We start from the raw sequence: 10365 nt of genomic DNA, 5'->3' as shown, positions 1-10365 counted from the left end.
TTCGTAGCAGACGACGCGAATGACATCACTTCGTAGCAGACGACGCGAATGACATCACTTCGTAGCAGACGACGCGAATGACATCACTTCGTAGCAGACGACGCGAATGGCGTGATGTCGTGGCAGACGATGCGAATGACGTCATGTCGTAGCAGACGACGCGAATGACGTCATGTCGTGGCAGACGTCCTTCTCTACACCCTACTGTTAGTTCTCCTCTTGTCTTGCACGTACTTCTCTTCGCGCACATACCTAGCGATCTGCTGCTGGGGTAAGCATGAACGATGCCACGCCGGATTCCGGCGGAGGAAACGAAGCCGCATCGAGTGCAAATGGGTCGAATGTGGGTGTGGTGGAGTGAGTATGACAGGTAGGGTGTGGTGGGAATGAGTATGTCAGGTAGGGTGCGGCGGGGTTGGGTGTGACAGGTAGGGTGTGGTGGGAGTGAGTATGACAGGTAGGGTGTGGTGGAATGAGTAATGTCAATGGTAGGGTGCGGCGGGAAGTGAGTATGAGCAGTAGGTGGGCGGCGGGGGGTTTTGGTGTGTGACAGGTAGGGTGTGGTGGGAGTGAGTATGACAGGTAGGGTGTGACAGGGAGGGTGTGGCGGGGTTGGGTGTTACGGAGGTAGGGTGTGACAGGTAGGGTGTGACAGGTAGGGTGTGGCGGGTTGGGTATGACAGGTATGGTATGGTGATGGTGGGTATGACAGGTAATGGTGTGGCGGGTTTGGGTGTGAGCAGGTAGGGTGGTTGGGTGTAGTTGGGTGTGACAGGTAGGTTGTGGCGGTTGGGGTATTTGACAGGTGTAATGGTGTGGCGGTTGGGTATGGACAGGTATAGTGTGGGCGGGGTTGGGTGTGACAGTAGGGTGGTGACGGGTTGGGTATGCAGGTATGCGTGTGGCGGGTTGGGTGTGGACAGGTAGGGTTGACGGGGTTGGGGATGACGGGTATGGTGTGGTGTTGTTTGGGTGTGACAGGTGATGGGGGAGGGGGGGTGTGGCGTGGTTTGGGTATGAAGCAGGTAAGGGTGTGAAAGGTAGGAGTGTGACAGGTAGGGTGATGAAAAGGTAGGGAGTGACAGGCTGAGGGTGTGACGGTATGGGAGGGTATGGTGGGTTTTGGGTGTGACAGGTAGGGTGGAAGGTAGGGTGTGAAAGGCTAGGGTGTGAAAGTAGGGTGCTGACAGGTAAGGGTAGTGACAGGGTTGGGTGTGAGCAGGTAGGGATGTGGTGTGACAGGTAGGGTTGTGACGGGTTGGGTTGTGACAGGTAGGGTGTGATAAGGTAGGGTGTGAAAGGTAGGGTTGTGACAGTAGGGTATGGTGGGGTTGGGTGTGACAGGTAGGGTGTGAGAAGGGTTGGGTGTGGACAGGCCAATAGGGGTGTGGTGTGACACGGTAGGGTGTGACGGCGGTTGGGTGTGAGCAGGTAGCGTGTGAAAGGTAGGGTGTGACAGGTAGGGTATGGTGGGGTTGGGTGTTGACAGGTTAGGGTGTATAAGGGTTGGGTGTGGACAGGTTAGGGTGTGGACAGGTAGGTATGGGGGGTTGGGTGTGAGCAGGTAGGGTATGACAGGTATGGTGTTGTTACAGGTTGGGTGTAGCGGGTTGGGTGTGACAGGTAGGGTGTGGCGGGGTTGGTGTGACAGGTAGGTTCTGTGGGGTTAGGGTATGACAGGTAGGGCTAAGTGGGGTCGTTGGTGGTGTGGGGGGCGGGTTGGCTGTAACGCGCGGAAGCATCTATGACGAATGGGAGGCGCGGCGGGTGGGTGTCATGCACGGCCATGATAGGCTACGAATACATATACGTGGCCGCGGCGGCTACTTGACTGCGCCCTCGGGCGCCGCCACCGCGGCTTACCTGTCGTCGTCACTGCTTATACCTCCACCGGCATGAATGGATATAATGGTGTGCGGGATAATTTGGGGCGAATCAGATATAGTTCGGGCAGAGACCTTGAATGCGGGCAGCGCGGCGGCACTGGCCTCTCCCGCCTACACACATATACGTACTCTCTTTCTTTTCGCTCTCCGCTTGTCGGCTTCTCAAATGCTCTCTCTCTCTCTCTCTCGTGATCGTCGTTCTCTCGTGCGGCTCCTCTCTCTCTCTCTCTCTTCGCTCTCCTCCTCTCTCTCTGCTGCTCTCTATGTCGCCCCATCTGCTCATCATTAGAGCGCATGCACAGCACTAGACTCAAATCTAATCTTATTTCTCTGGCAAAGCCTCTCTTTCTCTTTCTCTCTCTCTCATCCGCTCTCTCCCTCCCATCCGTTCTCTTACTCTCTCTTCTCACATGCACACACCCTCGCTCTAACAATTTTTTCACTCTTTTTTACTCTCGCTCTCTATCTTTCAGCGCCTGTATGCGCGCCTGGTGGTGGACTCAAGTGGTGGAAATCATATCACTGTAATACAGATTGTATTAACTCCAGCATGTCAAATATTTATTCGGTACTTTTATGTAATGACTATGTATGGAAAACGAAAAATCGTTAATTTTATTCTTAATCACATGGCTGCCGTGTTGCTCAAGGTCGACTTCTCTTGGCAAATATACTTTCACCAAATCAGTTGAATTTCAGAGAAATTTCAGTTTAACACTTTTTAGAGTGATATACCATACATTACACATTTACATATTATCGATTAGGGGTGGGGTGGCGTAGGAGAGAGAGAGCGAGGGGGAAGACCTAGAGAGAAATTGGGATAGGGAGAAAGAGAGAGAGAGAGAGAGAGAGAGAGAGAGAGAGAGAGAGGAGGCGGGGAGAGAGAGAGAGAGAGAGAGGAGGGCGGGGAGAGAGAGAGCGAGCGAAGTTATATCAAAACGGCTTATGAAAACTAGAATCACGGTTAACTTCGCTGTGGTGCTTCTAAATAGTTTTTATATCGTCGTTGCACGCATTAGTGACGTCTGTGAGCAAGAGAGCGTAATCAGAAATAAAAACAGGCTGAGGCGGCAGTCATTTACTTTGTTGCATAGTGCTTTTTGTTCCTAATACAAATGGGAATCGTGTATAACATAGAATGCGTGGCAATTATTTCGCGCTTGTATAAGATTTTTATATTTAACGATTTTATTATGGCTCTGATAGGTTTTTAAGGAAGCAGCTCGACATTCTCTGTACAAACTTACAATATGGCGACAGTTTTTCAACTTTTTAGATAAGGTGAACAAACAGAAACCTATGCGCCTAATTACCTTTTCTAGGTCAAGAGTGCTTGCGTGCGAAATGAACCGCATTCTATATTCGCAGACTAACCTCTGTCAGCTTGAAAACGCAAGATACCAACACAGCTCTCACGATGTGTCGACACATTATCCAAACGTTACTGGTCGCTAAGGACATAAGCGTGTATAAGCAGCTCACGAGATTGCAAATGCATTAGATTATTACGGTGTACATTTAATAGCATCAGAATTCTATTTTTTCTTTGTTGTGCAAATCAATGATTATAATATGATTACGTAAACCGCATCAATTTTATCTGCGATATTAAGCGGCACGATATTTATTTTAATATGTGTTTTAATACGATTATGCCGTATTGATGTTTACTTTTATTAGGCGTAATGCAAAATTTGATATATATAATATTTATTAGTTATAAAGCAGGAATTGAAAAATTGAAAGGGTGTCAAATGCATTTGAACAAAATTTAAAACAAGAAGAGTTAAGTGTCTGCATGCAAATCATCGTGGCAAACGAATATAAAGGCCCCGTCGTTCCAAGACTAATGGCATATTATATAATGTTATTTTGGGGAGTTTATGAACGTAGTTTTGACAGAATTGCTCGGCCACGTGGTGACATTTGGATTTGATATTTCACTTTCTCATTGATTTTATTAATGATACATCATAGTAATGTTATACTGATAACATACTATCTTATGCAGAACAGAGCGAGAGAGAGAGAGGGGGGCGGGGAGAGAGAGAGAGAGAGAGAGAGGGTCGGGAGAGAGAGAGCGAGCGAATGATATCAAACGTGTTATGAAAACTAGATCACGTAACTTCCTGTGCTGCTTCTAAATAGTTTTATATCGTCGTTGCACCGCATTAGTGACGTCTGTGAGCAGAGAGGCGTAATCAGAATAAAACCAGGCTGGGCCAGTCAATTACTTTGTTGGCATAGTGCTTTTGTTCCTATACAAACGAATCGTGTAACGTAGAATCGTGCAATTATTTCGCGCTTGTATAAGATTTTATATTTTTAACGTTTTATTATGCATTGATAGGTTTTTAAGGACTAGCTCGACATTCCTCTTACAAACTTACAAATGCGACAGTTTTCACTTTTAGATAAGGTGAACAAACAGAAACTATGCGCTAATTTACTTTCTAGGTCAAGAGTGCCTCGCGCGAAATGAACCGCATCTATATTCGCCAGATAACTCTGTCACTGAAACGCAAATACCACAGCTCTCACGATGTGTCGACAACTATCAAAACGTTACTTGTCGTAAGGACATAGCGTGTATAAGCAGCTCACGCAATTGCAATGTAGATTTATCCGGTGTACATTTATGCATGAATTCTATTTTTTCTTTGTTGTCAAATTAATGATTATAATATGATTACTAACCGCATCAATTTATCTCGATATTAGCGCACGATATTATATTTTAATATGTGTTTTAATCGGGTTATTCGTATTGAATGTTTACTTTTATTTAGCGTAATAGCCAAAATTTGATATATATATATTTACTTAGTTATAAACAGGAATTGAAAATTGAAGGTGTCAATGCATGAACAAATTTAAAACAAGAGAATTAAGTGTCTGCACTCAAATAATCTGGCAAACGAATATAAAGAGGCCCGTCGTCCCAAGACTATAGCATATTATAGAATGTTATTTTGGGGAGTTTAGTGACCGTAGTTTGACGATTGCCGCCACGTGGTGACATCTGGATTTCGATATTTCACTTTCTCATTGATTTATTAATGATACCATCATAGTAATGTTATACTGATCACTATCTATGCAGAACAGAGTAATTCAACCCAGTTTTCTCGCACGGAAAAGGTTTCAGTTATGTCCATTCATACATTTATACAACAGTATTAAAGCCGCACTATGCGCATCCAAACGCTAATTTCTCCAGTACTAGACTGGCAAATACTTCGTGTCATGCATGATCACACTACCTTATGACAAAATAAACTCTAGTTGCTCCCATTTCACTGCGCGTTTGCTTAAAACCCACAAAAAAGAGGTGAGAAAACTGGCATTCTGGCGCAAGCGCCGACTGTTTGCCAAACAAATTTAGCCTCGAAGTGGTGAGGTGACGTCACATGTTTTTATCTTTGCTACACCCGTACCGCTGTACCGCAGCACCGCTGCACGGTTGCTTGGGGAAACTGTCAACAACATCGGAGAATTTGAACAACATTGGACGTATTTTCAAATACCTTTTATAAGACAACGCGCAGTGAAATGGGAGGAACTAGAGTTTATTTTCTCATAAGGTAGTGTGATTATGCATGACACGAAGTATTTGCCAGTCTAGTACTGGAGAAATTAGCGTTTGGATGCGCAGTGTGCGGCTTTAATGCAGCGCATATAACCGCCTACCCTCATGCGAGTATATAATGTGATAAACTAAATAGCAATATGCGTTACGGCACACACAGGTAGAACTACCAATCAATAAATTCTACAGTTTTTTTTCTATCTACTGCCAAAAGTAGATACTGTTAGTTATCATCTAAGCAGGGCAAGGTTTTGGGGGCAGCTTAGAGTTTATAATTAGCCACTTTCATAATGATGATAGGACCCATACTAGAGCTCAGTAATCCGGACTCGAAACCCCTTCTCTTCTCTCTGGTTAGTGAGAAAGTGGAAAGTCTTCACTACTGCAATCCATTGTGTTGATCTGACAATTTTATTAGCATTTGGCCCTCTTCTTCTTCGGTGCATTCCACCCGTACTATGAAAATTATACCTTACGAGCTTATAAGCTTATAAGCGCGCTCGGCTTAAAGCTACGCGAACGATACACGTCTCCCATTAATTTGAAATGCAGAATACGCATGCGCACTCGATCGATGGCTGGCAGAGCGATGATCTATGGGCTAACGTTAGATGAGTGACGCAATCACGCTCAATCCGTAGCGCAATACCGATCAGCCGTCCCATATCGATTAATGATCAGCGATTATCCAACAGAACACAGTCACCAGAAGTTGTGGATTAGTCAAGGTCGAGAATTTTCCACGGACGCACGTGAGGATAATGACGAAACAGTTTGAGGATGGCTAGTGATAGAATCCGCAGCTGTTAAAGATGAAGACGCTGAGATGGCTTCATCTCATCAGCTCGCTCGCTGTCTTCTTCCGCGTGGCCACAACACAAGGTACACATATAGCTAGCTTACATGTCGTGGCGCTACAGATCTGCTTTATTATCGGGTTATTGTTTTTATTCGAGTGTATATTGCTACACGGAATGTTGGCAGCTAAACTAATTAGGAAAGCAGATTCATAATAATTTATTTAATTACCATTATCATTTATCATTTTAATCGATAATCGCGAGAATGTAATTTATGCTTGTTAAAGTTAAAGCAGTAATTGTGATCGTCGATAGCATTTAGATTGATTATTTCCATCTTGCAAACTGGTCTGCATTAATCGAGTATATATAGGCAACTCCTTACGGAATCTAATTCGGAATCTATGATTCGGTAACCGCTTATGATCTTTCTGATAACGCCCCCCCCCCTAAAATTCACCACTACTAACGTGTATCACTGCTGTTGCTCGCTGTAGGGAAGGGTAACAAATTCACAAATGAAGCGCGGACACGGCAGTACTATTTAAATAACGGTATTTAAAGGTATAATCGATATTCTAGGCATACCAAGGAGCTGTGCAGAGATTTACGCCCGTGGATCTGTCAGTGCGGGCAGGCAACTGTATGAGATAGATCCAGACGGTGTCGGAGGAGACAAGCCGTTCGTTGTCGAATGTTTCTTCTCGGAATTAACAGGAGGTGAGCGAGTCGCTAACATCTGACTTACAATAGTAATACATATAGTTGTATGTATGCAATCGTACGTGCGAAGTTATGAAATAGAGAGAGAGAGAGCGAGAGAGAGAGAGAGAGAGAGAGAGAGAGAGAGAGAGAGAGAGAGAGACAGACAGACAGACGAGAGAGAGCTTAGTAGTAGGACGCACGAGAGAGATCGAGAGAGAGAGCGCTAGGAGAGAAACCAGAGAGAACGAGAGAACGTGAGGAACGGAGCCAGAAGCCGAGAGATAGACGGAGAGAGAGAGCAAGAGGAGATTGACAGAGACAAAAGAATGTAGCAGTACGATAGTATATGGAGACTGACAGATATCGACATTTCGCATCGATCAGGCCTGACTTAAGTGGAGAAAGGTCTCATATACGTTATACCGCAAGTCTACTGGGAATGGGTGGGAAAATGCTGGAATGGCCATCTGACATCGCAAAACAAATTTTCAATACGCGCCCAGATCAAGTCGAGCCAGGAGAGTATAATCTCATTCGCCCGCCCCACGCCCATCATTCTTAAGCCAATTCAGGTTTAGAGATGTTTTTAGCCCCATAGCGCATTCGGAGCATGTCCGAGATTTCGTATGAATGGGCGTCTCATCCTATGGGCATGGGATGGGATGGGGAGGATGGCACGCAGGCTTGTTGTCTGCACAATTATCTCATTGAAAACCCCGAAATGCAAAATGGGTGCGAGGTAATGGACTGGGGATGCAACCACATCTTTAGTGGGCTGCTCCCAATGGTGCCGGCTCATGGCCATGGGGCTCCGAAGGTACGAGTGGGTGGGAAATCAATGGGCAATCCCGGAAAATAAGAGTGCAATGGCCATGGGATTCAGCTTATGGAATGGGATGGCTGATGCTCGCCCATACGATGATGCATGTGCAACTACATCAGATATGTTTAATTTTTTTGCTGAGCAAGGATTTTCCTTTCAAAACAACAAGCGGTCACCCACCAACAAAGTATATGAAGTAACGTCAAACTTCATCATATCGATGCGCTTGAATTTCCCCCAGGGCAACGCGGGTTATTGATAAAGTCTGTACGCGCGCAATACGTTCAATGTACTGTTTAAATGTAATGTATGTATTATATATGTATATAATGGAGAGAGATAGAGCTGGACAGCGGTGGGGCAAGCACAACTTGACAGACAAATTGTAGCAGCAAAGTGATAGGGGAAGAAGAGAGAGAAAGCAAGGAGATATTCAGAGCTAGGGAACGACGCAGAGATTGCAGACAGAAGAGCAGAAGAGAGACGAGAGAGAGAGAGAGAGAGAGAAAAGACAGATGTCCTGATATTAGCTTAGGAACCGGGTCAGAAATCAGTTGGCCTAGTAAAAGGCCTATATTTATAACATTTCATATTTGTTTGTTGCACGAGACAGGATAAGAGGTAGACAAATGTGTTTTGATGATTTTAGCTTGTAGACGCCAGAGGAGAGATGAGAAAGAGGAGAGAGATAGGAGAAGCGAGAGAGGCGGAGGATGAGAGGGGAGAAAGAGAGGAGACGAGAGAAAAAGAAGAGTAATCTACTACTGGGCGAAAAAGGCAAGCTAAACAACAAAAAAACGACATGTTTGGGCAAGAGCGAAGCACGACACACAAGAGAGATAAGAGATGTAAAGGGGCCGTACAGAGAGCAGCTGAATTCGGATCGCAGGGTCTGCCGAAGATAGTGCACCGCCGAGTTAGATTAAATTCCGAATGTTGTCAAACAGCCTCACGAGAGATTAGCTCTACTCACCTACCAGAAAGTCGAGTAAAACGGGACGGTAGCAAGAAGACCCACAGAGTTCATCCGTATTGTAGACAAGTTGTTTTGATTCTCCAATTACCTGCAGTGTGTCCAATGGCGACGGGTAACAAGGCAATTCCAAAACGAATCTATGAAGTCTGTCTCAGAAAGGAATTGCCCCCCAATTTGACTACGAGAAGGGAAGTGGCTCTCTCGACCCAAAGTAATACCTAGAGACGCTCTTCACAGATGCCTACAGAACCGTTGGCCAATGGAAGAAGAAAGACGAAACCTTTGGTTGGTTTCATGACCACAATTGACTCCGTGCTTGCAATCTGCCACGATCTTCCTGACAGGACCAGAGCCTTTACGCGGTAATGTCTGTACATACAAAAAAAGTCAGAAAGCAGAAGATCACCGCTTGAGACGGATGCCTAAAAATTGATCTAGCGGCAGATTCGGTGAGACAGAGGTCCGGATAATCGGACTGATACATATCCGAAAAGTGAAATCTTCACAAGGTTTAAAAAAATATCACAAGTGTCGCGCTTCCGAGCACTAATTCTCATTCAGGTACGCTGATCACGAGCTGGCGGAATAAGACAGAATAAAGCATAATATGGGCCTTAGAACCAAGAATGTCTCTCAACGTCCACCTTATAGATAGGAAAGAGCCGATGAAGTGATCTCTTCGGACAAAAACGCAGTAGCTGCTTCAGCCATCATACTACTAAGAAATAGGAAAGAGAGTAAATGAGAAATCGCCTAAGCGATGGCCATCTGAGTACCAATGACCAAAGCGACGATCGCTTGCATAGATACAGTGTCGCCGTTACATAGACTCGACCATATGAGTTGCGAAGCAAAATTGTAGATACACGCAAGTTGCATGAAGCATTGCATAAGAATAAGGAAGACTGAATCAAGCGACATCTCCAGAAAGGCACCATTTAACGAACCAGGCGAAAGACGAGGAAGGCTTAATCAAACCCAGAGCAGGACGTCCTTCAAAATGCGTGAAAACTACAGACAAAGATACAAGGTAAGCTAGAAAAGGCTCTGATAAAACGTCGAAAGATCGCACAACATAGTGCAACGTGGATTTTTCACACAGAGTTATGTTGTTGGAACCAGGAGCAATTGTCACACGACCATCGAAATAATACCGTAGGTATTTGAAATAAAAATTATGCAAAAAGCAAGTGCCGCAAGAGGCCGACAGCGCTCGAAGCAGAATGTCCTGCGCCAAGTGTATGACTGATGCGCTAAACTTCACTGGCAGGCACGAAGAACAGGAAACAGAACGAAAAAGGCCCTGAGAGATACAGATAGACAGACAGACAGACTGACAGGCAGACAGACAGACAGACAGATAGACAGATAGACAGACAGATAGACAGACAGACAGACAGACAGACAGACAGACAGACAGACAGACAGACAGACAGACAGACAGACAGACAGACAGACAGACAGACAGACAGACAAAGAGAGAGAAATTATTTTTCTAGACTTCAATTGTCTTAAACTATCCTGGTTTCTTGACGCCCAGGTGGAAGACAAACAAGTATATTTACCCTTTTTTAACTCAATTC

Source organism: Priapulus caudatus, unplaced genomic scaffold (genome assembly GCF_000485595.1).
Source record: "Priapulus caudatus unplaced genomic scaffold, Priapulus_caudatus-5.0.1 Scaffold1261, whole genome shotgun sequence".
NCBI lineage: Eukaryota > Metazoa > Priapulida > Priapulimorpha > Priapulimorphida > Priapulidae > Priapulus > Priapulus caudatus.
Note: the sequence above shows the minus strand (reverse complement) of the source record.